General features: G+C 48.2%; 2 protein-coding genes across 4 annotated transcripts in view; one reads left to right on the forward strand and one right to left on the reverse strand.

The window, feature by feature from the left end:
- The window catches only part of MACROD1 (mono-ADP ribosylhydrolase 1), a 1,024,390-nt gene that overhangs the window by 530,963 nt on the left and 465,998 nt on the right, over positions 1–27,429 (forward strand). The window lies entirely within an intron of this gene.
- FLRT1 (fibronectin leucine rich transmembrane protein 1) overlaps positions 1–27,429 on the reverse strand; it is a 293,497-nt gene that overhangs the window by 3,373 nt on the left and 262,695 nt on the right. The window lies entirely within an intron of this gene.

The following is a 27,429-nucleotide window of genomic DNA, read 5'->3' on the forward strand; positions in this document are numbered from 1 at the left end:
CATCCTGTCGACAGCGCTGCAGACAATCACTGAGCTCAGTCACTCTGCTGATGTAGATGGCATGAGCCGTTCAGAGCCACTTAGCTTACCGATTGGCTGCGTACTGCGGACAACAGACTGCAGAGCAGCGGCGGGCCTGAGCGCTAGTCCGGCCACGGTGACTAAAGCACAGTTTGTTTGATTTTTTTTAGAAAAACTTTTCTGAAAGAGGACAAACTTTTCTTAATATTTTAAGCCATTGATCGGTAATATATTTTTATACATCTACACCTCCAATACAATTGAGTATTGAGCAAAAATCTTAGTAGTTTCGAACTCATATTATTACATAACATGACAGTATTTCATATATATATATATATATATATATATATATATATATATGTATATATATATATATATATATATATATATCTTGCACTGTGGTCACATTGGAGTGTATATATATATATATATATATATATATATAGATATATAATATATATGTATATATCCTGCACTGTGATCACATTAGAGTGTTAGCTCTTTAGATTATCCTTATAGTGTAGACTGTTACCCATTTATTACATCTGTTTTCTTTGCAGGCGCACTAGATTGCCCGTGTGAATCGCAGTGCCTGAGTTTTGCTCGACATAAAAGCAAATTAATAAGTGAAGACATGCAGAAGATGAAGTGATTATAATGTGTGAGGAAGTTCTGAGAGTGATTTTTAAGCGCATGATTGTAAAAGCAAGTCCATCTTTTGACTTACATAATAGCTTCTCCAAGCCATCTCAGCTGGGAGATTAAAGCCTGCGTCACTGGCATTATGATGGAAATCACATTCTGATAATGATTGAGCCCTTCTTGAGCCCTCTGAGATCGGCATAATATAACTCCCTTAACAATAGACGCTGGTACCTTGCCAAACTTCAGAAAATCAGCCACAACTCGTCATCTACTTAGAGAGTTAATAACGGGATACCCTTTAAGTTTAATGAAAGCCTAATAAATGCTACACAAGTTAGAAAAAAATACTAATGTAAAAAAAATAATTTTGCTACAATATAATATGAAAAACAAAAAAACATTTAGAAGCAGTCTATAATGGGATTTTCCAATTAAAATATTTCACACCTCTCTTCACGATAATTTTTTTTAAAAAGCGATGAATATGGATCGAATCTTTTAAAATCCAAAAGTTCAATATTTAAAAAAAAAAGAAAAAAAATAAATTGCGATGAATCACAATACTGGAAAGTCGGCAAATTCCCTTATAAGATGTGTGTAACACAGAGGTCTCACTAGAGATAAGTAAACCTGAGGTTTGGTTTTCCAACCGAACCCCAAATTTAAAAACCAAGGTTCGGGATCGGATGCTTTACGTGCGAACAAAACTTGTGCGAGCAACGCTGTGCTCAGCCCTGAGTGAGCCACGTGCAGTGTTTAAACGTCACACACTGTGGGTACCAACAGCATGCTCGGATGTAGTGTGCACCAAAAAAAAACGTTTGAAAAAGCCCACACACACTCCCCTGTGATCTGCTTATGGCCGGCTGTATGCCAATCAGTGACTGGATCCAGGGTTCGGGTCAAGATCGAGCCTATGGAGCTAGGCTCGTTTGCTGCCGGCGAACAGAGCCTAGATGGAACTGCTCATCTCTATTTAACACAGCACCACCATAATAATGTCAAAGTAATCTCACCATACAAACAGATCGTTAACCAGTAGTAACCAACAGCCCATTTAGTAATAGTTCATTGACAGATTTTACTTTATTTTTTTTTAAATAAATAAACAAATGGTCCAAAAATTATCCCTCTTAGTCACTTGTGATCACGTAGGTGGAACACTGATTCAAACTGTCGGTGTCGCTGTCAGAGGTAACATCATCTTGTCTGGGTTGAACACTAATTCAAACTGATAGTGTCACTGTTAGAGGTAACATCATCCTGTCTGGGGTGAACACTGATTCAAACTGACAGTGTCACCATTAAAGGTAACAACATCCTGTCTGGGTGGAACACTGATGCAAACTGACGGTGTCACTGTTAGAAGTAACATCATCCTGTCTGGGTGGACCACTGATTCAAACTGACAGTGTCACCGTTAAAGGTAACATCATCCTGTCTGGGTGGAACACTGATTCAAATTGACGGTGTCCCTGTCAGAGGTAACCTTATCCTGTCTGGGTGGAACACTGATTCAAACTGATGGTGTCCCTGTCAGAGGTAACCTCATCCTGTCTGGGTGGAACACTGATTGAAACTGATGGTGTCGCTATCAGAGGTAACATCATCCTGTTTGGGTGGAACATTGATTCAAACTGATTGTGTCACTGTTAGAGGTAACATCATCCTGCCGTGACTGAGATGAGTGATGTACTGTACTGTATCTTCTGTTTGCAATTATTAAGTAGGCAGCATATTCTTTAGCTATATTCACCCTCTGTTGTATTTTGTTGTTTCTTACTCTAGAATCATTTTTTAATTCAGCATACCATCCCTTCTATAGGAATTTTCACTCTGCTCTGCCCTCCGGTTCTTTAGGATGAACGTGAAGCACTTGAAAGACAATCAGGAAGATTAGGTCTGAGTTGATAAAGTTTAGTCTGTGGTCATTGCTATTCTAATGCATGTAGGAACTACTAGGACCTCGGGGTTGGGATCTCTAGACTGCACAGGAACCAGCAGGATCAGTTGTAGTTTTTAAGTGTTACCTATATCCCTTGTGAGTTGCTTCCCCCGACCAAAACAATCACTTTATCTTACATTGCTCTAACATGGCTGCTGCGTTGGCTGCCTTGGCTTTTATACAGTGTGAGGTAGCACGGTCGGCTGCGCAGCAGAAGACACGGGATCCAGGCATTAAGTTTCACAGCACACGGTTTTAATGTCCAAACAAAAGTCCACACCAATATACATGTGCCTCTCCAGCAGAGAGCTCAGGGAGTTCTGTTCACTCCCTCACACCCGGCACACCTGCCCTTGTTCCTGTTTGCATTTAACCCTTCCTTCAGCCTGTAAGGAAACAGCATTAACCCTAGAGTGGATGTACTTTCTATCATGGAGTGAGCACAACCGGGGCGAGACATACCGGCCGTCATAGATAACCCCGGTCACAGTCTCACATACCCCCCCCCTCAGTTCAAGCGTGCGGGGTTGAACTCCCGCCATCAAACACGGGCCGCGGGACAAGGCATCGGCGTTGCCCTGCAACCTACCGGCCCTATGTTCAACCGTAAACTGGAAGTTCTGCAGAGAAAGGAACCACCGGGTAACCCGGGCATTCCGTTCCTTGGCGGACCTCATCCAGACCAGTGGAGAGTGATCCGTCACCAAGCGAAACTGCCGTCCCAGCAGGTAATAGCGTAGGGACTCCAAGGCCCACTTGATCGCCAGGCACTCCTTCTCCACTACGCTATAATTCCGCTCGGGAGGGGTGAGCTTCCTACTTAAGAAGGTGACGGGGTGTTCCTCCCCCTGAACCACCTGAGACAGCACTGCCCCCAGGCCGACCTCTGAGGCGTCAGTCTGTACTATGAACTCCTTCCGGAAATCAGGGTGTACCAGAACGGGCTGTCCGCACAGGACCCCCTTCAGTGCCCGGAATGAGTCCTCGGCCTGCGGAGTCCAGCGCACCATGACGGACTTCTTGCCTTTGAGAAGGTCCGTCAAGGGGGCTGATAGTCCCGCAAAATCCTTTACAAACCTCCTGTAGTATCCCACGATCCCCAGGAAGGCCCTAACCTGCTTCGTGGTCAGGGGTCTAGGCCACTTCTGGATCGCCTCAACCTTGTTAACTTGGGGCTTAATCACTCCTTGGCCTATCACGTAGCCCAAGTAGCGGGCTTCCGTGAGTCCCAACGCACATTTCTTGGGATTGGCTGTCAATCCGGCTGTTCGAAGCGCGTCCACCACCGCTTGTACCTGTTCCAAGTGGGTCTGCCACTCGGAGCTGTAAATAATGATGTCATCAAGGTACGCTGATGCATACGCCTGGTGCGGTTCCAGCACTAAGTCCATCAACCTCTGGAACGTGGCCGGAGCGCCATGTAACCCAAAAGGCAAGACAACATAGTGGAAGAGACCCTCTGGCGTAACAAAAGCGGTTTTCTCCTTGGCGGACTCCGTCAGTGGCACCTGCCAGTACCCCTTGGTCAGGTCGAGCGTGGTAAAATATCGCGCCTGTCCCAGCCTATCAATCAGCTCATCCACCCGGGGCATGGGGTAGAGATCGAACTTGGATATTTCGTTCAATCCCCTAAAGTCATTGCAGAACCTTAAGGAGCCATCGGGTTTTGGTATTAGGACAATCGGACTAGCCCATTCACTTCGGGATTTTTCGATGACCCCCAGGCGTAACATTGTCTTTACTTCCTCCGATATGGCTTGTCGTCGAGCCTCCGGTACCCGGTATGACTTCAGGCGTACCTTCAGGTGGGGCTCGGTGACAATGTCATGTCGTATCAGACTGGTCCTACCAGGCAGCTCAGAGAAGACATCGGGGTTCTGCTGAACCAACCGTCTGGCCTCTCGCCTCTGAGTCTTGGTGAGGGCTTCTCCAATCCTTACCTCCGGTTCGTCCTCTCCGGAGGTCGCTGGAGCCGGAGGTGAACGACCCGAAGAGGAGGGAGATGGGGAAAAAACAGCCATCAGGCTTTCCCGTTCCTGCCAAGGTTTTAATAGGTTGACATGGTATATTTGTTCAGGTTTCCGCCTACCGGGCTGCAATACTTTATAGTTAACCACCCCGACTCTCTCCTTTATCTCGTAGGGGCCTTGCCACTGAGCCAGGAATTTACTCTCCGCCGTGGGGATTAATACCAACACCCGATCCCCGGGTTTAAAGGTCCGCACGGTGGCTTGTCTATTGTAGCGGCCGCTTTGCGCGGCCTGAGCCTCCTGTAAATGCTCCTTCACAATTGGCATGACCGCGCTTATGCGGTTCTGCATACCCAAAATGTGTTCAATCACACTTTTATGGGGGGTGGGCTCTTGCTCCCATGTTTCCTTTGCCAGGTCCAACAATCCCCGGGGATGTCGCCCGTATAACAATTCAAAAGGCGAAAACCCCGTGGATGCCTGTGGCACCTCACGGATGGCAAACATCAAATAGGGAAGCATCATATCCCAGTCTTTCCCGTCTTTTGAAATCACCCTTTTTAGCATGGTTTTCAGGGTTTTATTGAAACGCTCGACTAAACCGTCCGTTTGAGGATGATACACAGACGTACGCAACTGCTTGATCTGGAGTAGCCGGCATAGCTCTTTGGTCACTTTAGACATGAATGGGGTCCCCTGATCCGTAAGGATCTCCTTGGGCAACCCCACCCGGCAGAACACAGCAAACAACTCCCGAGCTATAAGCTTTGCGGCAGTATGTCTGAGAGGTATCGCCTCGGGATACCGGGTGGCATAGTCAACGATCACTAGGATGTGTTGGTGCCCTCGAGCGGACTTTACGAGGGGCCCCACCAGATCCATCCCTATCCGTTCAAAAGGGACTTCTATAATGGGTAACGGTACCAACGGACTGCGAAAATGGGTCAGGGGTGCGGTAAGCTGACACTCCGGGCAGGTTTCGCAGAACCGTTTTACCTCCCCAAAGACCCCGGGCCAATAGAACCTTTGCAATATTCGCTCCTGCGTTTTCTTGACCCCTAGGTGGCCACTCATCAGGTGTTTATGAGCCAAGTCGAGGACCCGCCGGCGATACGGCTGGGGCACCACCAACTGTTCTACCCCCACGCCCCGTATTTCATCTACCCGATAGAGTAAATCTTGCTTAAGAGCGAAATGGGGGTACCTTACCTGGGCACCGGGCAGCTGTGCCACCCCGTCAACTACGGTCACCCGACTCCGGGCATGTATTAACGTAGGGTCCTGGAGTTGGGCTGTCCCAAACGTATCCGGGGACGCCTCCAACTCCGGAATGGGCTTGACCATCTCAGCCTCTCCTGCCAATACCTCTAGGGGTGACCTATCGGGTTCACACTCTGTCCCTATCATGGTGACCCCTACGGCAGGCGTCCCGGATTCGGGATTGTAGGGCTCAGGTCCCGGACTGACCAATATCTGAGGGGACTTAGGGGGTCCCCTCCATAAAGTCCAAAAATAGGGCAGATCCCTTCCTAGGATCACGTCATAAGGAAGAGTGTTAAGAAGTCCCACCTCATGTTGCACCTGACCGCAAGGTGCTGTGATGGTGACAATCCCCGTGGGATAGTCTCGGCGGTCCCCATGTATGCAAACCACCCCCACGGTACGTCCTGTGGCCTTTACTTTAGCCCTCAAGGTGGATCGCACAAGGGTCACTAAGCTTCCGGAATCCAACAATCCTGTAACCGGACATCCATTCACCTGTATTTGGCACAAGTGGGGCTCCGTCTCTGGGGAGACCAGGTCAGCGGTACACACCACCTGAGCATACATTGAACCTCGCCGGGTAACCCCACAATCCATGGGCTCCGTGGTGAGTGGACACTGGGCTTCCATATGTCCCACCCACTGGCACCGCCAACATCTAATGGGGACGGAAACCCCCTTGACGGGTTGTCGTTTAGGGTACAGAACCTTCCGGACCTCAGGATTGGCGGCCGCGGCCTCAGACGGGACGGTAGGGGACGCCTGCACCGTTGTCAGCGGTGGGTCCTTGGCCCTAGGCTTGGAGGGGCCGGACCGACGGGCGGTACGCAAAGTCTCAGTGTCCCGTATCAAGTCCTGCGTAGCCACATGCCGCTCTACCAGGGACACTAATTGGTCCAGGGTACTCGGACCACCCTGTCCTACCCACCGTTGAACGGTGACGGGTAAAGTGCGCACAAAACGATCCACTACTACCCTTTCCACCATCTGCGCCGGGCTCAGAGTGTCAGGCTGCAACCACTTTTTTACAAGATGCAACAAGTCATAGGCCTGGGAGCGTACGGGTTTGGCTTCCTCATAGAACCACTGATTTACCCGCTGAGCCCGTACATAGGTATTCACCCCCAACCGTGCCAGTATTTCGGCTTTCAGGGTCACATAGTCAATGGCGTCCTCGGTACAGAGGTCCAGGTACGCTTTTTGGGGTTCCCCCGTCAGATAGGGCGACAATACCTCAGCCCACTGGGGGGTCGGCAGCTTTTCCCGCTCGGCCACCCGCTCAAACACCGCCAGGAACGCTTCCACATCATCCCCCGGGGTCATCTTTTGCAACGCTTGTCTCACCACTTTCCGGACGCTGCCGTCATCACCCGGTCCCGGGGTTGTTGCTGCCGGTCCGGCACGGATCGACTTGGCCAGGAGAACCATCTGTTCTTGATGTCTTTGTTCCTGCAATTGTAAGGCTTGCTGCTGACGTGCATTGGCCTGAACCAGCTGTTCTTGGTGTCTTTGGTCCTGCGATTTCAAGGATTGGAGCAGGTGTGCATTGGTCTGTTGTTGCTGTGCATTAGCCTGAGCCAAATGCTTTAGTATGTCCTCCATGGCGTTGCCGGGTTTGGGCTGTAGTATAGCCGCTTGAATCCAGGACATGTGCTACCGGGTCACCAGAAAAGGAAGCTACACCTCACCGGCTGGGATGCCCGCCAATTCTCCACCATATGTGAGGTAGCACGGTCGGCTGCGCAGCAGAAGACACGGGATTCAGGCATTAAGTTTCACAGCACACGGTTTTAATGTCCAAACAAAAGTCCACACCAATATACATGTGCCTCTCCAGCAGAGAGCTCAGGGAGTTCTGTTCACCCCCTCACACCCGGCACACCTGCCCTTGTTCCTGTTTGCATTTAACCCTTCCTTCAGCCTGTAAGGAAACAGCATTAACCCTAGAGTGGATGTACTTTCTATCATGGAGTGAGCACAACCGGGGCGAGACATACCGGCCGTCATAGATAACCCCGGTCACAGTCTCACAACAGGCTACTAGTCCCTCCTGATTGGCTGCGTTAGAGTATATGATAGCTACAAAGCATTATGGAGAAGCTTGCACGGTAGTGCTTGAGGTTATGTGAGTCTTCCGTAGTTGATGCAATGTCTACAATAGAAACAGGCATTTTTTTGCCGATTTGCGCGTATCACATATTTTTCGAATTCCCTTGAAACTGAGAATTTCATTAAATTCTACACAAATTTGATTGATATCAAAATGAGTTTCTCCTCTCTGGTGATGGAGGTATTAAGCTGGCCATACACGAGAGATAATGGTTGTCAGGAGACAGCCATTTCTACTAACTCCCCCATACACATGGGTGCCCAGTTCGGCCAAGTGTTCATGAGTTTTTAATGGGGAGAGAGTATATAGCTGCTGCCATATACCTCTGGCAACAGCTTATCTCCTGTGAAAACAAAAGGAACAGCCCCACCAAAATTGGCAGTTTCGGCTGATTTGCAGCCTTTACCATTAGAAATTATCCAAGAATATGCAGACTGCCGCTCTCGTGGGAGATACGTAAAAAGGTGAGTAAGCGCTGGTATTATATAAAATGTGCCAACCTAATTGCAAGAGAATTCCAAGTTTGCATAACCCCTGTTATCACTGCTTAACAGAAGTCAGTAAGGGGGAAGATTTATCAAACTAATTGCTCTACAATTTCTCTAGGGGAAAAAAATTATGGCGCACAACGGTGTTGACATTAATGTAACTTTTTTAACTTTTCGGATGCCCTTGCCCATTTTAAAAAAAAAATTGGGTGAAGATTGGTGTAGGGGCATGGCCAATAGCACCACGAAATTTGTGTAAACTCTTGAGAAAATCTACATTACCTTATACCTGCTGTAATTTCATTTTGTGGTGCACTAAATTTACCGCACTTTATTTAGCCGGCCTTGGAAATGCCAATCTTAGTAAATTCTACCCTTTATTGGTATAATCATCAACTTCTGATGTCAAAACACTGATACTGGTAATGACAAAGAGTGGGGATGATCAAATACCTCAAATATTCGGCTTCGCGAATATTTGCCGAATAGGTCGCCACTATTCGCAAATATTCGATGCGCAATGTAAGTCTATGGGAAACCCGAATAACAACTATTTTTAACTATTCAGGCTTCCCATAGACTTACATTGCACATCGAATATTCGCATAGCGGCGAGCTATTAGTCAAATATTCGCGAAGCCGAATATTTGAGGTATTCGATCATCCCTAATAAGGAGCAATGACCACTTACTAGAGAAGAGTCAATAAATGCGCAGGACCATGATCTAATGACCATGTCAGTAGTCTCTGGCCCCTGGAGGGATACTTGCAAACCTCCTCCTACTCTTAGGAATCTCTGGTGCCTCTTGTAGGTGGTTTGCGACTTTATAATTAATTAGAAGAGGTGCTGAGGATGCCAGAGTGCAGGAGACAGTTAGCCACGGACTACTATTTGTCACACGGTGTTTGGCTCAAAAATTGCTGTTTGTCATGGCGGCATCAAACGCTGTTCACACTACGGAATCTGACACTCCACCTTATGGTTTCTCTGGTGCTTCTGAGTTGCACAACCAGGCATCGGGCGTCGACCAGCTGTGTGCTCATTAGTGATTAGGAGATAATTTCTGCTAGCCTGATAGTTACCTCTGGGAGACCTTTCTCAATCACTCCCCGCCTTTTTAAGATGGTGGAAACTGTCTTCCCATGCCAACTATAGCTTTTGCTACACCGGCCTGTGTGCTGTTGTGATCCAGTAGCTGGTGATTTATTGAGTGCTGCTTGGTGTGCTTTGGTAACCTTCTAGTCATCTGGTTTTTTCCTCCTTATCATATATTGTCTTATTACTCCGTGCGTGCTTGCTGTGTGATAGCGTTTTGGTTCCCTTTTGTCTATTTTTGAGGGGTTCTACCACTTCTATTCCGGCCCTCCCCTGGGGTGGGGGAGACTGGGTATTAGATCAGGGGTGGCCAGGAGCAGGGCAAGGTTGGCGGCTTAGACATCTTCAGCATAAGAGGTATCTCTGGGACATGGGACAGCTAGGGCTCCCCACCCTGAGGGTCAGACTAGGAGCCCCGGTCCCCTGTTATTATTATTATTTATTATTATAGCACCATTTATTCCATGGCGCTTTACATGTGAAAGGGGTATACAAAATAGGGACAAGTACAATAATCATAAATAAAAGAAGACACAGACAGGTACAGGAGGAGAGAGGACCCTGACCGCGAGGGCTCACAGTCTACAAGGGGTGGGTGAGGATACAGTAGGTGACAACTCCGCGACACTACTGTGGCCATTGGACCAAGGTCCGGCAAATTGATTTGCTCATCTCTACTCCTTGCTATAATTTAGACTTTCAAAATTAGAACATCAGAAAACACCAAAATGTTTCATGAGGCTCCTCTCTCCTCTTCTTGACCAAACTAGTTTACAACATAATTGCTACTATCGGAACCCCAGAGTACACAGATGGACTAAAGTGGAGAAGGCATTGGCAAGCGTCCTTGGTCGGTGTTTCATCATACCTCAAAAGGACCACTGCCAAATTTAGACGGAACAGAGCGAGGGGCAGGGATGTCAGCAACCCAGTTCATTAACAAGTATGTAGAAAGTATAAATGTCTTTGTGACTCTTCTAGTAGCTAAATCTGTCAAGAAATAATTCTGAGAAGATGAGCAAAGTGGACAACCCATTTCAATGGGCATGCCAGGCTACCTGAAAGGATGCTTTATGTTATACCATCAAAGATAACGGTTTAGCTTTTCAGATGCTCAAAAAACGAAGAGAATAAAACTCGAATCCTTGAGAACGGGAAGGTATTCTTTAAAATACAGAAGAATCAGATGAGAAACTGAAAAGACATATAGCCCCATGGCGGCATCTTTAATGGGGCCAGATCTTTCTACCTGTTTAAAGTATTCAAAGAGCAAATAGCTGATAGAAATAAGTAAATTTGCTCCAGTATGATGGTTTATTCATTCCCCAGAGTCAAATCCGCAAATGTTCCTTCCGCGCTCTCCCTTCTGTATCCTGGGATTACAGTGAAAGACTCAGAAACCATCTCGCAGTGTCAATACTCTGCTCTCCGAGCGCAGTCTTTAATCTCTGTACTGCAATAAGAGCTGCCAGCGAGTTGTCCCTGACGGGTCAGAGCTGGAGGCTTACTTACCCCATCACTATTGACGGCGGCCCGTTTCTATGCTCCCGCGGGATGTATTAACCTCTCACCTCCACGGATAGCTAAATAACTATTTTCTAGTGGAGAAGCTATCATCTATTCGACTTTCTAAATATTGTATGAGCCGGGGAGGGGTGTTTATACCATTATTAATTTACGAGAGGTCTGGCAGATCTGTAGTACACGGTCCTAAGTGTGGAGATATTGATGCGTGCGTGGCACTTGTAGTTTGATTTTGGCTTTATTTTTTGCTGACTGTGTTCGTTGGATGTTTTACACCATTAATTCAAGTTCACGGACCATATGATGTAAAAAAACAATGGACATATTACTTCTTTAAAGACCCTCTTACACTGGTCAGACATTAAGAATCACGCACTTCTTGGCCAGTTAAATTGCACAAAAACATAATTTATCACCAGTCTTAATCAATTGTGTGGCCGCAAATATTTTACATTACTGGTGTAAAATACACAAGGAATTACTGGCGGCATATACAGTGTGTCCACCCATATAATAATAATAATAATAATAATAATAATAATCTTTATTTCTATAGCGCCAACATATTCCGCAGCGCTTTACAATTCAGGAGGATCATATACAAACAAGTAACAGTTATAGAAAATACAATATTTTGTCACCCATATCCTGTCCACCGCCATTAACTTGAGAACTGCGGCAGCTATAGGCATAGAAGTGGTGTCTAGGTATAGTAAAGTAGCCATGCGCTACGCAATGAAACCACCTATAGCGCCACCTGGTGGAAAACAACGGAGTTAGCATTTTTATCTCGAAAACGGAACAAGATAGAGAAAAAAAGTGAATTAAAAAATCAGGTCAGGGTCAGGTCAGGTGAGCGGAGGCCACTTCCATGCAGCCACCATACCCAATGACTTGTAGGAAGGTCTCCATGAGGTATCGCTTCACGTCCACAGCCTTGTGAGTTTTACACGTTCTAATCATAGCATTTCTGTATGCAAGGTGTCTATTTGTATTGAATTGATGATGCCCTACAACTTTGTAATTCACTTTTTTCTTTATCTCGTTCCGTTTTCGAGATAAAAATGCTAACTCCATTGTTTTCCACCAGGCGGCACTATAGGGGGTTTCATTGTGTAGTGCATGGCTACTTTACTATACCTAGACACCACTTCTATGCCTATAGCTGCCGCCGTTCTCAAGTTAATGGTGGTGAACAGGATATGGGTGGACACATTGTATATCTATTTATATCAAAGATGATCATTTTAGATGCAAATACTGTAGTGTTAACTACATCTGAAACTTTAATTACTATGATCTCATGAAAAAGTGTGCGTGGAATGTGTATGTCACAATGACTTTGGGATAGAGGAGAACTTAGGCTCCTAAACTGTCCTTTAAGCTAAGGGACCCTACCCTATCCCTATCTCTGAGATACTCCTGATGGTGGACATGCCAGAGTCTCCTTCCTGGCCCTGCTCCTGACTTGTCCTGATCTGATTCCCATCCCCCTTCCCCCAGGGAGGGACAGGACAGGAGTGTATTGAAACCACAGATAAAGGCAGACAAGGGAAAAACCAAAACTCTATCACACAGCATGGACATACAAAGGTAAAGACAATAAGAGATTTAGGAGGAAAAACAAGAGCAGGAAGAAAGTTACAAAACAAGAGGGTAAACTCCACAACCGCACCAAGCAATGTGCAGAACTAAAGCACAACCTTAAGAAGAGATTTTTGGACACCACACATCACAGACCAACATAGAATAAACTATAGCTGGCATGGGTAGACTGATTCCACCAGCATAAATAAGAGGAGAGCAGATGTGATAGGTCTCCCCATAACAAGTGATTTCCAGGAGCAAGCAGACCAGCGGAGATTAACTCTCGCTAGCCTGCCTATGATTCAGCACACAGCAGGTCAATGCCCCAATCTGGAAGTGTTGATCCCAGACACCAGAAAAACCGTCGGACAAAGTGTCATAATCTGCAATCTGAACAGAGTTCAATGCCATCGTGATACTCGGCGAAGTTTGTGCAAAACTCCCTGTGACAGTGTACAGTAATAGACAAAGGTTTTGAGACTGTCACAAATGTTGCTTTTCACACAATTTTCTTCTTCAGTGTTCTTAGATTTTTTTAGGCAGATGTTTCTATTGTTACTGAAATAAAATTATCAACATTTCATAAGTTTTTACACTTTTATAGTCAAGTACATGAAGTTTATGGAAAGACTCAATATTTACAGTGTTGATCCTTATTATTCAAGACTTCTGCCCTTTGTCCTGGAAGTTGGATATTAGCTTCTGAGCCAAATCCTGACTGATAGCCCATTCTTGCCTATTCAGTGCTTAGAGTTTATCTCAATTTCTGTGGGTTTTTTTTTTGTCCACCTTCGTTTTGAGGAATGACCAAACATCCTCAAAGGGATTGAAATCTGTTTTTTTTTTCTGGCCATGGACCCAAAAATGTTTTCTTCGAGCCACTTAGTTATCACTTTTGCCTTGTGACCTGGTCTCCATCAGGCACTGTTCATCACCAAATTGGTCCTGGAGGTTTAGATTCAATCTTTTACGCATGGCCATGTTCTAAGTCAAAATTGTGACTGATCCCCCTCCATGGACAAAATGCCCCCACACATGAATGGTCTTAGGATGCGTTACTGTTGGCATTGGATGGGGCTCATGGTGGCACTCACTTTTTCTTCTCTAGAACAATCATTCTTCCAGATGTTCCAAACAGTCTGAAGGAGGCTTCATTGGAGAAATCGGGTGAAACTGAAGCATCAAACTTTGTCAAGTCCAAAATCTGTGTCAGTCTCAAAACTTTTGGCCTCGACTGTAATGTGTGTGTTTGTAATTTGTATGTGTGTACATGTTTGTACTGACGGGGACAAGTTCCGTTTTACAAAAGTTTTAATTCCAACAACTAATAAAACCCATTTGATCGCTCCTTTCACCCCTCCACCTTCAGAATAATTGAATTCATTCAGCCCTTCCATTATGTTTCCAGCCATTAATTTTAAATCAGGAACGTTAATTTTACGCTTCCCTTCCATTACGTGTACAACCCTTGTATTCTGTCTCTGTTTTGCCTTCTGTCATTGCTAGAGATCTTTAGACCTGAATTGGTAATGAGCTCGGTTTTGTAGACCTCACCTTCAGAGAGATCTTGACATAAAGCACATTTTAGTAAATGTTGTGTAAGGGTACAGCACTATCTCATTGATAGTGTGTGTATGTATATATATATACATACATAGATAGATACACAAACACACACACAGACACACACTATCCTATCAATAAGACCGTGTCGTACCCTTACACGAGATTTGCTAAAATGTGCTTTATGACGAGATTTTTTATGAAGGTGAGGTCTACAAAGCTGAACTCATTTTATATATACATACATACATACACACCCACACCCACACACACAAAGTCATATATATATATATATATATATATATATATATATACTACCTGTACTACCCGGCTTCACCCAGGTTAATAACTGTTGTTAACAAAATAGAATGTATAAATAGAATGTATTAACGCCTGGGATAGTAACTGTCTCTCTGTTTCTCTCCCATTCTCTGCCCCCCCTGTATATAGCTCTCTGTCTCTCTCTATCTCTATCTCTTTGTCTGTCTGTCTCTGACTGTCTCTGTCTCTTTCTCCGTCTGTCTCAATCTCTTTCCCTGTCTATCTCTGTCATTTTCCCTGTCTGTCTCTTTCCCTGTCTGTCTCTTTCCGTCTGTCTCTTTACCTGTCAGTCTGTCTCTTACCCTGTCTCTTTGTCTGTCTCTTACCCTGTCTATGTCTGTTTCTTATCCTGTCTGTGTCTGCCTCTTTCCCTGTCTGTGTCTGTCTCTTTCCCTGGCTGCATTGTGACACGCCAACATTCCATATAAGGGCGTGGCTGCGCATTCTTCTTAAGTTCTGGCTGCACTGTGGCTCCCAGCTCCATTCACTTTAATGGAGGCAGTTTTTTTGGCGAACAACTGTAAAGCGCGGGGTTAAAATTTCCCCTCAAAACATAGCCTATGAAGCTCTCGGTGTCCAGACGTGAGAGTGTGCAAAATTTTGTGGCTGTAGCTGCGATGGTGCAGATGCCAATCCCGGACATACACACACACACACACACACACACACACATACACACACACACACACACACACACACACACACACACACACACACACACACACATTCAGCTTATATTAGATATATATATACTTACATATTGACAAACTTTAGGGTGTATTTACCTAAGGCAATGACAGTCTGAAACAGTGTAAAACTTGCCTTCATGTTAATTTATTAAACCCCCTTATAGATATCTCCAATTATTGCATATTTGTCACCATGAGTGGGAGATATTTTGGAAGGAAGGCACTGATATTAAGATTTGGTATGTGTTTGCTAAAGGGTTTGTCCAGGCTTGGGACTCAAGCCTACAGTCATTCAATGTGACTGTACACTTGTGAATACTCACAGTGTGAATAGTGCGCACTGACAGGATTCTCCAGTGAGGGCGCTGGGGCGTCATATGACCACAAGTATGCGATTTGCATACTTCAGGACACATTCCAACTGGCCGTGTCCAGCTTCACTCAATTCAGTTGTATTGAGTGAGGCCGCACACGTCTAGTCTGCACGTGACCGCATATGTGCAAATCACATACTTGCAGTCACCCGCCTGCCTGCTCTGGAGAATCCTGACAGTGCGAGCACTGCATGCTGTGACTGCAGACTTTAACTTCAAGCCTGGACAACTGCTAATCATCATGCAGCCAAGATGAATGACATTTGGGGTCAACTTGTGATAAAGAAATATTGCTATAGACAGGTGCCCACATTTACCGAAAGGTCAGATTTAAATGGGCGTATTTCATGGTCCATATGCTGACCACAATCCAGGTCTGACTGGGGAAAGTCTCTTGACCCAAACAAAAATGACCTCATAGGGACAGATGTCTCAGGAGACCCCATGGTTGTTCCAAGCATTGTAAGCTAAGCTAAGTAAGGCTGGTTTCACACATCCGGCTTTTTGCCGTTTTGCCGGATGCGGCGCTCTCCCGTACAGTTAATACAGTACAGTGACAGCGCAACAAGCGCCGGTCACATGCTGTCATGTGACCGGCGCATGTGACCCGGAAGTTACAGCGCTGTCACTGTACTGTATTAACTGTACGGGAGAGCGCCGCATCCGGCAAAACGGCAAAAAGCCGGATGTGTGAAACCGGCCTAAGAGGCAGTGTGAGTGATTTGCCCAAAATTTAATCAAAAACGAGCATTTTTTTTGTTTAAAAAAGGTGTATTTCAAACTCTTTGAATAGAATATAAAGCTATGACCAGGTGTAGATATGCACCAAGATGTATCTGTGTCTGGTCGGTCTTTAAATCAAATCAGAATTACATTAAAATAGGAAAAAAAAATACCACGATATTATAAAACGTTGCAGCACAGGACAAGGAGGAGAAGCCAGAGATGAACCCAGCTCTGCAGAATCACAAATTATCGTCCATTTGATTTCTTCTTTCACAGATATCATTAAAGTTTACAATCAGGAGAGCAGATTTCACCGGAGCCTAAGTGCTGAAACAAAAGTTCATGCTCTGTAACTAGATGTTCAGCTCAAGAAAATATACAGCAGTACCAGAGAATAGAGAAAAGACGGCCATTCTTCTGCTCCTTCTCTCTTTTTACATTTTTATTACGGAATTATCTTTATATCAAGAGTATTATTGTCTTGTAAGTACTAATAACATAACTGGGGAACAGACTCCTTAGCACACACTGGTTTTTAACCTGTTAAAGGGAATCTGTCAGCAAGTTTTTCCTATGTAAGCTGAAGCCAGTGTGCTGTAGGGGTTAAGAAACAAAAATCAACTATGCCTCTCTTATCAGGCTCTGTGCTGTTGTTCACTTAAACTAAAAGCTCAAAGGGAACCTGTCACCACTTTTTTGGGGTATAAGCTGCGTCCAGCACCACTGGGCTCTTATATACAGCATGCTGTATATAAGAACCCAGGGTGCTATGAGAACATAAAAAACACTTTATAATACTTAACGGTCGTGCGGTGGGCCTTATGGGCGCCTCTGTTCTCCGGTGCCGGCACCGCCTCTTTCAGCCATCTTCGGCCTCCTTCTTCTGTAGCCGGGGTGTCTGACGCGTCCAACGTCATACACACTCACCGGCATTCAGGTCCTGAGCAGGCGCACTTTGATCTGCCCTGAGCAGGGCAGGTCAAAGTATTGTAGTGCACCTGCGCAGGACCGGCGAGTGTGTATGACGTAGACGAGTCATGCACACAGGCTTCAGAAAGAGGGCGAAGATGGTTGAAAGAGGAGGCGCCAGCACCGGAGAAAGGAAACACTCATAAGGCCCACAGCACGACCGTTGGGTAAGTATTATGAAGTGTTTTTTATGTTGTAACAGCGGCCTGGGCTCTTATATACAGCATATTAGAATGCTGTATATATAAGAGCCCGGTGGTGGTGGCCGCAGCTTATACGCCAAAAGAGTGGTGACAGGTTCCCTTTAATCCCTTGGCGATTATCATTGCTGTGACTAGGTGGCTCATGCCATGTTGTTCAGCAAGCCCCCTCCTCTGATTGACACCTCACTGTCATTGTATTCCCCCACAAAGCTCTCCATAGTGCGGCACCCCCCTACACCTCCACCCTCCTCTCTGTCTATCACCCTACCCGTTCTATCTCTGCAAACGACTTTCGACTAACATCCACACTAATCCAAACCTCCCACTCCCGGATCCAAGACTTCTCCCGAGCTGCACCAATCCTCTGGAATGCTCTACCCCAAGAAACTAGAACGAATTACAACTTTCTCAGCTTCAGACGCTTCTTAAAAACACATCTTTTTAGGGTGGCCTATCACACTCCCCAATCAAATTCAATTCACATAGAGTCCCTCCACAACTTCTCAGAACATAACTCTCCATCAAACTCCACTGCACCCGAAAGCATCTCAAAGACTGGCTGACTGGTTCATGCAGCCTTTATCTATCCCCCATTTCTCCGAGATGGCTGGGTTGTCATTGTAAATAAGCACTTGTACCTTGTCACTCCAAAAAGTGGCGGTAAAAGATCTGTGCTGTCATATGACCACAATGGGTGGCGCTCAGCAGAGAAGTCATGTTGAAGGACCTGTGGTAATCAGCAGAAAAAGTGGTTGTGCAGATCCTGTGCTGATGTCAGTCACTCTCACTCAACACAGGTCCTTCAGTATCACTTCTCTGCTGAATTCCACCCATTACAGTCACATGATCGTCACATCAGCGCAGGGACTTCACCACCAATTCTCCAAGAAATGGTGGTGAAGGAACTGTGCTGATGTCACGATCATATCACCGTAATGGTTGGAGCTCAGCAGAGAAGTCATGTTGAAGGACCTGTGGTAATTAGCAGAAGAGAAGTGCTTGTGCAGGACCTGTGCTGATGTCAGTCTCTCATTCAGCACAGGTCCTTCTCTGAGAAGTGGTGGTGAAGGACCTGTGCTGATGTCACGATCATGTAACTGTAATGGGCGGAGCTCAGCAGAGATGTTGTGGTGAAGGACCTGTGGTGTAATCAATTAAAATGCTGGGGGCGTAACTAAGTTAAAAAAAAAGAATCCTGCCTGAACGTGAGTGACAGTGACTGAACCCAGCAAAAGCTCCGCCCCATCGCCCCATGACTGAACCCTAAGGTATTTACTGCATTCACCTCTTTAAGATAAATACATGGAATTTTTTTTTAAACCATGTTAGTGATGCACATTGCATCATTTAAAAAACATTGGGGGCAGTTTAAAATAAAAAAAACAAAGACAGGTTCTCTTTACTTATTGTCGGAGACTGAGTGGTTGCTAATACAGCAGGGGGTTTAAAGTTAATCTTTCACCTTTTATAAAGGTGTTTTACATCCAATATTCAGTGCTGATTACTTTCTTCTATGTCTTTATAGCATGCAGAGCTCCCCCTAGTGGCAGTTGTAGACATCCAGAATTGAATTATTTTACAGTTTTTGCAGGGAATGTGCAGACCCCAATGCTTATGTAGTTAAAACATAATAATAATATTTATTAACTTAAATAGCACTATTAATTGCATAGCGCAACACTGTCCCCATTGGGGCTCACAATCTATGTTTCCTATCAGTATGTCTTTGGAGTGTGGGAGGAAACTGGAGAACACAAAGGAAACCCATGCAAACACGGGGAGAACATACAAAAAACTTGCAGATGTTGTCCTGGGTGGGATTAGAACCCAGGACCCCAGCACCACTGAGCCACTGTGCAGTGCTAACCACTGAGCCACCGTACAGTGCTAACCACTGAGCCACCGTGCAGTGCTAACCACTGAGCCACTGTGCAGTGCTAACCAGAGCCATTATACAGTGCTAACCATTGAGCCACCGTGCAGTGCTAACCACTGAGCCATTGTGCAGTGCTAACGACTGAGCCACCATTCCACCCTTAGTGTTTAAACATTTTAAAGGGTCAAATAACGTTGTAACATTCTTTGTATCTCCTAATGATGGTGACCCCCAACTGCATCTCTATTGTGCAGACCCATGAGCAGTTAATAACTGATGATAATTCTGGTAAACATCTATTATTTATCTGCAGTATACCGACAGGCACACTTTGCCATATTTTTTTTGTTTTTTTGTTAATGCCATAACATCAGTAATAAGTTGGCAGTGCTATAATTATCCAGCGAAGGATCTGCCTGGAAATGCTGCTCGGATTTACATTCCCGAGATGTCACATCGATTAATTACACAATGATCGGCCCCTTCTGTAGTCAACCAGATGCTGCCCAGTGTTTTCTCTGACCCCATAGCCACTTTCCTCCTGGCCAACCAGATCATTTCCCTGTCATTTCCATAGCGGGGATAGATGAGACATGGCAGTGACAACCGGCCGCTGGCTCGCGACCACAAGCTACTGATCAATGCCTCGTTCCAAAATCACAAAAGCAGCTGCTGGTTCTGTGTAAGGAAGGAGTTATAGATATCATCAACCTTAGGTCAGCTCCTGCGATTCTGCAATATCTCCAAAGGATATGTCCAGCGTTACCATCTTCTGCTCCCGTTACCTGCCAGCTGCAGTAATGGGAATAATGACCTCCGTACAGTAAAATGTAAGAATATTGGAAACCGTGGAGAACCCCATTGACCACATAAAAGCGTAAGGCTCAGTGCCAAGTACTCTTCATCGTAATATCCTTTACCTTGGATAAACCATAACATAAAATCCTTACATTGTAAGCAATCATATAACAATAGGTTTTTATGTATATAGGGCAAACATATTCCACCGTGCATTTAAAGGGGAAATCCAGCTCGGCTCACTTCCACATCACGAAGACATCAGGACCGATGACCTCATGTCTACAGATATCTACCGGCTGACCTGTCCTATTCTGATGCATATGTGCTGGGAGATATCTGCAGACATATTGTCACTTGCAGATATGGACCGTGCCAGATAACCCTTTTCTTCCTCATAAGCAGGATTGCACCAACACCTATGCATTATACTATTGTTAACCAAACTGTGCCTCTCCAGCCATGGCAAAACTGCAAGTTCAAGTCTGCAAATTTTAAGCCATGATAATAGTAGTAGTTTACAAAAGCTTGAGAGCCACAGGTTTGAGTCCCCCTATTTTACACACTTATGCCTCATCCCTAAAGCTGGCCCTGCACACGAGGTATCCATCGGACAATCAGCAGAAAGATATCTTTCCTGAATCCTCCATGTTGTCCCTCATTGGAGATGAGATAAACTCTAGCTCCACCTATTGGAAGTAGCAATCCTAAAAGTCAAAAATGGCTTTTTAAACAAGCCTTTTCATAAGACTAAAGCGGGCTTTACACACTGCGATATCGCCCGAATTTTGTCGTTGGGGTCACGGTTTTGGTGACGCACTTCCGCAATCGTTAGCGATATAGCTTTGTGTAACAGCGTTCAGCGATGTAAAATCGTCGCAAAAGCGTGATTTATCGCTAATCGGCTACACGGGTCCTAATTCCCAAAAATCGTTACTTCAGCAGTAACGAGGTTGTTCCTCGTTCCTGCGGCATCACACATCGCTGCGTGTGACGCCGCAGGAGCGAGGAACGTCTCACTACCTGCCTCCCGGCCGCTATGCGGAAGGAAGAGGTGGGCGGGATGTTACGTCCCGCTCATCTCCGCCCCTCCGCTGCGATTGGGCGGCGGTTCAGTGACGTCGCTGTGACGCCGCACGGACCGCCCCCTTAGAAAGGAGGCGGTTCGCCGGTCACAGCGACGTCGCCGGACAGGTAAGTATGTGTGACGGCTCTGGGCGATGTTGTGCGGCACGGGCAGCGATATGCCCATGTCGCGCAACAGATGGGGGCGGGTACGCACACTAGCGATATCGGGACCGATATCACAGTGTGTAAAGTAGCCTTTAGGCTAGGTTCACATTTCCATTGTTTTGCATCAGTCACATGCGTTGCTTGATGCATGTGACTGATGCGTTGTACAACGGATGACAAAGAACAGAATTTATTGTCCAACTCCGTTGTGTGCAGGGGGCAGAGTGCGAGGGGGCGGAGTTTGAGGTGAGTGGAGACGAGCGGGGCCGTGGCGCTGAGGACGTCAGTGCCGCAGGGACTGCAGGGCTGGGGTCAGGTGAGTGTGTGTGTGTGTGTGTGTATACATGCGGAGTACGGGAGGGGGCGGAGCCGAGCGGGGAAGTGTCGGGCTCCCTGCACACGTATCCAGAGTAAATATCGGGTAACTAAAAGCAAAGCACTTTTTCCTTGGTTACCCGATATTTACACTGGTTACCAGCGTGCACCGCTTAGCGCTGGCTCCCTGCACACGTAACTGTGAAGCCCCTCGGGTGTTGTATCGGTGCATACCTTCAGGGACTCCACGTAGCTGGTGCTGGTCACAGGTAGGGAATCTTCGGTTTTGATCGTGACGCCACTCTCAGTATTGCGGTCAGTGGGGACCGCCACTGCAGGTTAGGGGACGCCTGGGGCTGATGGTGGGTGCAGTCGGATGTAGTAGCCTCCTGAGAGTGAGGCAAGCCCCAGGGCCCTGTGTAGGTTTGTAGTACCACAAGTCGCAGAATGACTCACACAGGCAGAACTGTCTTTCAAGGGCTTTACTCACATTTGATGGCAGAGTGAGTAGCCCGGGCGTAGCTGAGATGAACCAGGTGGGAACCAGGTATCCTTCAGGCTGACTTTATGAGGGTGACTACTGACTCGCCTTCCTTAGCCCTTGGTGGTTTGGGGTGACCCCGACTTTGAGTCCCTATGGGGGTCACCCAGGGAAGATGCTGCAGCCTCTCTCCCCCTTTTGTTTGCCGTTTGCTTGTTCCCCGGACCAGGCCACTCCAGCTGCTTGCCTCCTGTGACCTATGGGCCCTCACTGCGGTTACGTGGCTGCGGCTTTTGTGGTGTTGTGGTGTGGGCTTTGAGAGCCCCACACCGGCAGGTTTAGCAGAAGAAAGCTAGATCTATCTTCGCTTCGGGATCTGCCGCCCGGTTGGGCCTGGTGCTCTCTAGCAGTCTCCTTACTTCCCACTCCGTGCTTTCTCTCTAGCTGAAGCTGGCTTTCAGGTAGCACTCCTAGTTGACCGTTCTCCCCCGTCAGTAGCCACTGCGCGGGCGCTGTTAGACAGCATCAACCCCACAGGTCTGCTCCTCACTGAGCCCTCTGGAGTTCTCCTCTAACTGACTCACTGCTCCTCCTCTCCTGTTCTTGCCTACGCCACCTAGCAACCAGACTCTCCACCACACCCCTTGAGAGGAGATGGAGGCTTTTGACCCCCTGCCACTATTCCAGTGGAGGTATAGGCTTTGCCCCCTCCTGGGATCCCCAGGGGTCCTCTCAAAGGTACATGTGTGAGACCTGGTCACTATGCGCCTGTGTACCACACCCCAGTCAGCCTTCTGGATTACCTGTATTGTACTGTCCCCAGCATGGGTGCAGTACTCAGTGGTGCCTGACCAGGTCAGGGGCGCCACATTCCCCCTTAGTTATCACCAGCACGTCCTCGGGCTGCAAGACAACATTTTAAAATGCATAAAACATTAAAACATGTTAAAACATTTAAAAGCACCAGGTACCATACATCACCACCCTCCACCCACAAGTCCGTTAACCCACCCAAAACCCTTTCACGTTGGCCGCGGCTTCAGCCACTTCTGGCAGGATGTAGAGGCGGCTTACATGGGCTGGTGGTTTCAGGGTATACCTGGCCTGGTGGATCCGCGCCTTCAGCCTCTTCTGGCAGGATGCAGAGGCGGCCTCCACAGTTGGTGCTGACCAGGTACCCTCTTTGTGGTGGTGAGCCAAGGCCCCATAAACAGGCGTGCTCTCTGGTTGCAGGTGAGCCAAGGCCCTATACACGGACGGGCTCCTCCTGGTTGCAGACGAGCCAAGCCCCTAAACAGGCTGACTCTGGTGGCGGTGGTGCCCTCTGGTGTAACTATTTACACTGCGAGAGTTTGTGGCTATAGCCAGTTCATAGCCTTAAGGTTTATGGTTTTCTCACAATAGTTTTTGTGGGCACATACTTGAACTTGAGAACGTTGCAAACCAAAACTTTTCAAAACTTCATCTGGTAACTTCTTTCTTTACTTTACTCCTCTTTACCAGGGCTTGAGCCTGTATGGCGGTGGCACCTGCTGCTTTCCTGCTCTTTGTCGTCGTCTGTGGTCGTCTCATCCGTAGGTTCTTTTTCTCTGCTTTGTCTTCCTTCTCTTTCTTTAGGACTTTGTGTTACGTCCAGAGCATACAATCCTCTTTCGCCTTGATGCATAGTAAACTGGACTGAATCTCCCATCTTTAGATTTCTGCCAGGGTGTCCTCTAGGCAGATGAGCTCTCACATCTCTTCTGTTGACAAATATCCCTTCTTTGATACCAGGTGCTACGATGAATCCATATCCACTTCTCAGATTAAAATCCTCCACTACTCCTCTGAAAAGGGGTCCTCTGGCCTGGGCTTTGGACCTTCTCAGGGCTCGTTTTTCTTGCAGGTCTCTGGCGGTGACTTCTCTCTGCTCTGGGGATGACGGTGCAGGGGATAGTTGCGTTCTGTTGCGGTGTGTCTTACGGGCTGGATTCTGTAGGGTGCAGCTCACAAACTCCCAGGTAAGGCTTTTGGGCAGTTCTTCCTCAGCCGAGGGTATCGGGTCGTCCTCATCCCAGCGAGAATAAGGCAGCATCTCGGGCTCTGGGTATGGCTCTGGAGTCAGCCTCTCAACCTCCTGGCCTCCTCCCCCCCTTAGTTCTTCCTGGCACTCCTTGGGTAGCAGTGCTGGGGATGGACTGCGTTTTGCCGGCCCAGGTGGGGAACTCTTTGCCGTGGTTGCTGCAGGAGTTGTCGGGATACTCTTTGGGGTGTGCGGAGGGAGCATGTACCGCTCCACCATCTCCCGTGGGAACTTAGCTTCCAGGTCGGCTTTTAGCTGCCAGTATGCGGAGTCCTCACCTACCAGGGATTGCCTAGCAGGGACTTCCTGAACCTGGGGAGCCTTGTCTGCTCTGGCCTTGCAGGCCGGGGTAAATGGTACGTCAGCCTTGTCTTGGCGGGCCGCGCCTGGCATGGCGGCGGCCTGGTCTTGGCGGGCCGCGCCTGGCATGGCGGCGGCCTGGTCTTGGCGGGCCGCGCCTGGCATGGCGGCGGCCTGGTCTTGGCGGGCCGCGCCTGGCATGGCGGCGGCCTGGATCAGTGTCGTTGTTGCAGGGGGCTCTGTGCGGGCCGGGCAGGGCATCGCTGCGGCGGCCGGGGCTTGACGGGCCGAGCAGGGCATCGCTGCGGCGGCCTGGGCTTGGCGGGCCGAGCAGGGCATCGCTGCGGCGGCCGGGGCTTGGCGGGCCGAGCAGGGCATCGCTGCGGCGGCCTGGGCTTGGCGGGCCGCACCTGGCGTGGCTGCGGCCTGGCTCAGCGTCGCCGCGCCGGGCGCCTCTTCAGGGACCGCGGGCGTGGCAGCAGGGGTCGGGGCACTGGCGCTAGCCGGGGCATCACTCGACTCACCCTCCGTTGGCAGCATCGGGGTCTGAGTTGTCACCGCCCGATCTGGCACTCGGTGCGCGGCTCTCTCCTCGTAGGCCCGAACCGCCGCGGTCATCCATAGAAACTCCTCGCGTCCCTCTCTGATCAGCCTTCCGACCCTGGCTTCCAGTTGATCGCAGAACTCGGCGAGCTCCCGACACCACCAGGCAGCGGAGCCTGGCTCTGGGTCTCTGCACTCCGACGCCATTTTCTCTAGCAAGCTGCTGGCTTCTCTTCTGCTCCGCCGTCTCCGGACGCTTCCACTCTCATAGCTGGCAAGGCCAGAACTCTGCAGGGGATCTCTGGGTAGCCACACCTCTTCGTGGGCGGTAACTTCTTCCAGCGCGGGCTGCTGTTGTTTTTCAGCGCGCTTTTCATGGTGGCAATATGGCGGCGCTTCCAATTTTTCAAGCGGACCGCCCAGGCACATGGTCACCTGTCTGAACAGGTCTAGTCCTTATCCTGTTCGTGACGCCAGATGTGAAGCCCCTCGGGTGTTGTATCGGTGCATACCTTCAGGGACTCCACGTAGCTGGTGCTGGTCACAGGTAGGGAATCTTCGGTTTTGATCGTGACGCCACTCTCAGTATTGCGGTCAGTGGGGACCGCCACTGCAGGTTAGGGGACGCCTGGGGCTGATGGTGGGTGCAGTCGGATGTAGTAGCCTCCTGAGAGTGAGGCAAGCCCCAGGGCCCTGTGTAGGTTTGTAGTACCACAAGTCGCAGAATGACTCACACAGGCAGAACTGTCTTTCAAGGGCTTTACTCACATTTGATGGCAGAGTGAGTAGCCCGGGCGTAGCTGAGATGAACCAGGTGGGAACCAGGTATCCTTCAGGCTGACTTTATGAGGGTGACTACTGACTCGCCTTCCTTAGCCCTTGGTGGTTTGGGGTGACCCCGACTTTGAGTCCCTATGGGGGTCACCCAGGGAAGATGCTGCAGCCTCTCTCCCCCTTTTGTTTGCCGTTTGCTTGTTCCCCGGACCAGGCCACTCCAGCTGCTTGCCTCCTGTGACCTATGGGCCCTCACTGCGGTTACGTGGCTGCGGCTTTTGTGGTGTTGTGGTGTGGGCTTTGAGAGCCCCACACCGGCAGGTTTAGCAGAAGAAAGCTAGATCTATCTTCGCTTCGGGATCTGCCGCCCGGTTGGGCCTGGTGCTCTCTAGCAGTCTCCTTACTTCCCACTCCGTGCTTTCTCTCTAGCTGAAGCTGGCTTTCAGGTAGCACTCCTAGTTGACCGTTCTCCCCCGTCAGTAGCCACTGCGCGGGCGCTGTTAGACAGCATCAACCCCACAGGTCTGCTCCTCACTGAGCCCTCTGGAGTTCTCCTCTAACTGACTCACTGCTCCTCCTCTCCTGTTCTTGCCTACGCCACCTAGCAACCAGACTCTCCACCACACCCCTTGAGAGGAGATGGAGGCTTTTGACCCCCTGCCACTATTCCAGTGGAGGTATAGGCTTTGCCCCCTCCTGGGATCCCCAGGGGTCCTCTCAAAGGTACATGTGTGAGACCTGGTCACTATGCGCCTGTGTACCACACCCCAGTCAGCCTTCTGGATTACCTGTATTGTACTGTCCCCAGCATGGGTGCAGTACTCAGTGGTGCCTGACCAGGTCAGGGGCGCCACATAACCAGTGTAAATATTGGGTAACTAACCAAAGTGCATTGCTTAGTAAAGTGATGTGTATCCTGGTTACGTGTGCAGGGAGCCAGAGAGCGCATGCGCAGCGCAATCCGTAGAATTGCGCTGCTCAAAAAACGTTACAGGTTGCGTTCCTTCCGCCCCGCGGTCAGTCGTTCCACGACTGATCAGTCGGGCGGAGGATGCAACGCAGCATCATCAGTCACAATACGCCGCTCATACAAGTCTATGGGAACAACGGAATCCGCTAAACGGTTTCCGCTGTTTACCAGAGCAGCAGATTGTGACTGATACAATTTAACAGAAGTGTGAACCTAGCCTAAGGGGTACTTTGCACGCTGCGACATCGCTAGCTGATGCTAGCGATGTGCGTCATGATAGCACCCCCCGTCGCACATGCGATATCTGGTGCTAGCTGCCGTAGCAAACATTATCGCTACGGCAGCTTCACACGCACATACCAGGTCGGCGACGTCACTGTGACCGCCGAATAATCCCTCCTTCAAGGGGGAGGTGCGTTCGGCGTCACAGCAACGTCACCACGACGTCACTAAACGGTCGGCCAATAGAAGCGGAGAGGCGGAGATGAGCGGGACATAACATCCCGCCCACCTCCTTCCTTCCGCATTGCCGATGGACGCAGGTAAGGAGATGTTTGTCGTTCCTGCATTGTCATACACA

Source organism: Anomaloglossus baeobatrachus, chromosome 10 (genome assembly GCF_048569485.1).
Source record: "Anomaloglossus baeobatrachus isolate aAnoBae1 chromosome 10, aAnoBae1.hap1, whole genome shotgun sequence".
Taxonomy (NCBI): domain Eukaryota; kingdom Metazoa; phylum Chordata; class Amphibia; order Anura; family Aromobatidae; genus Anomaloglossus; species Anomaloglossus baeobatrachus.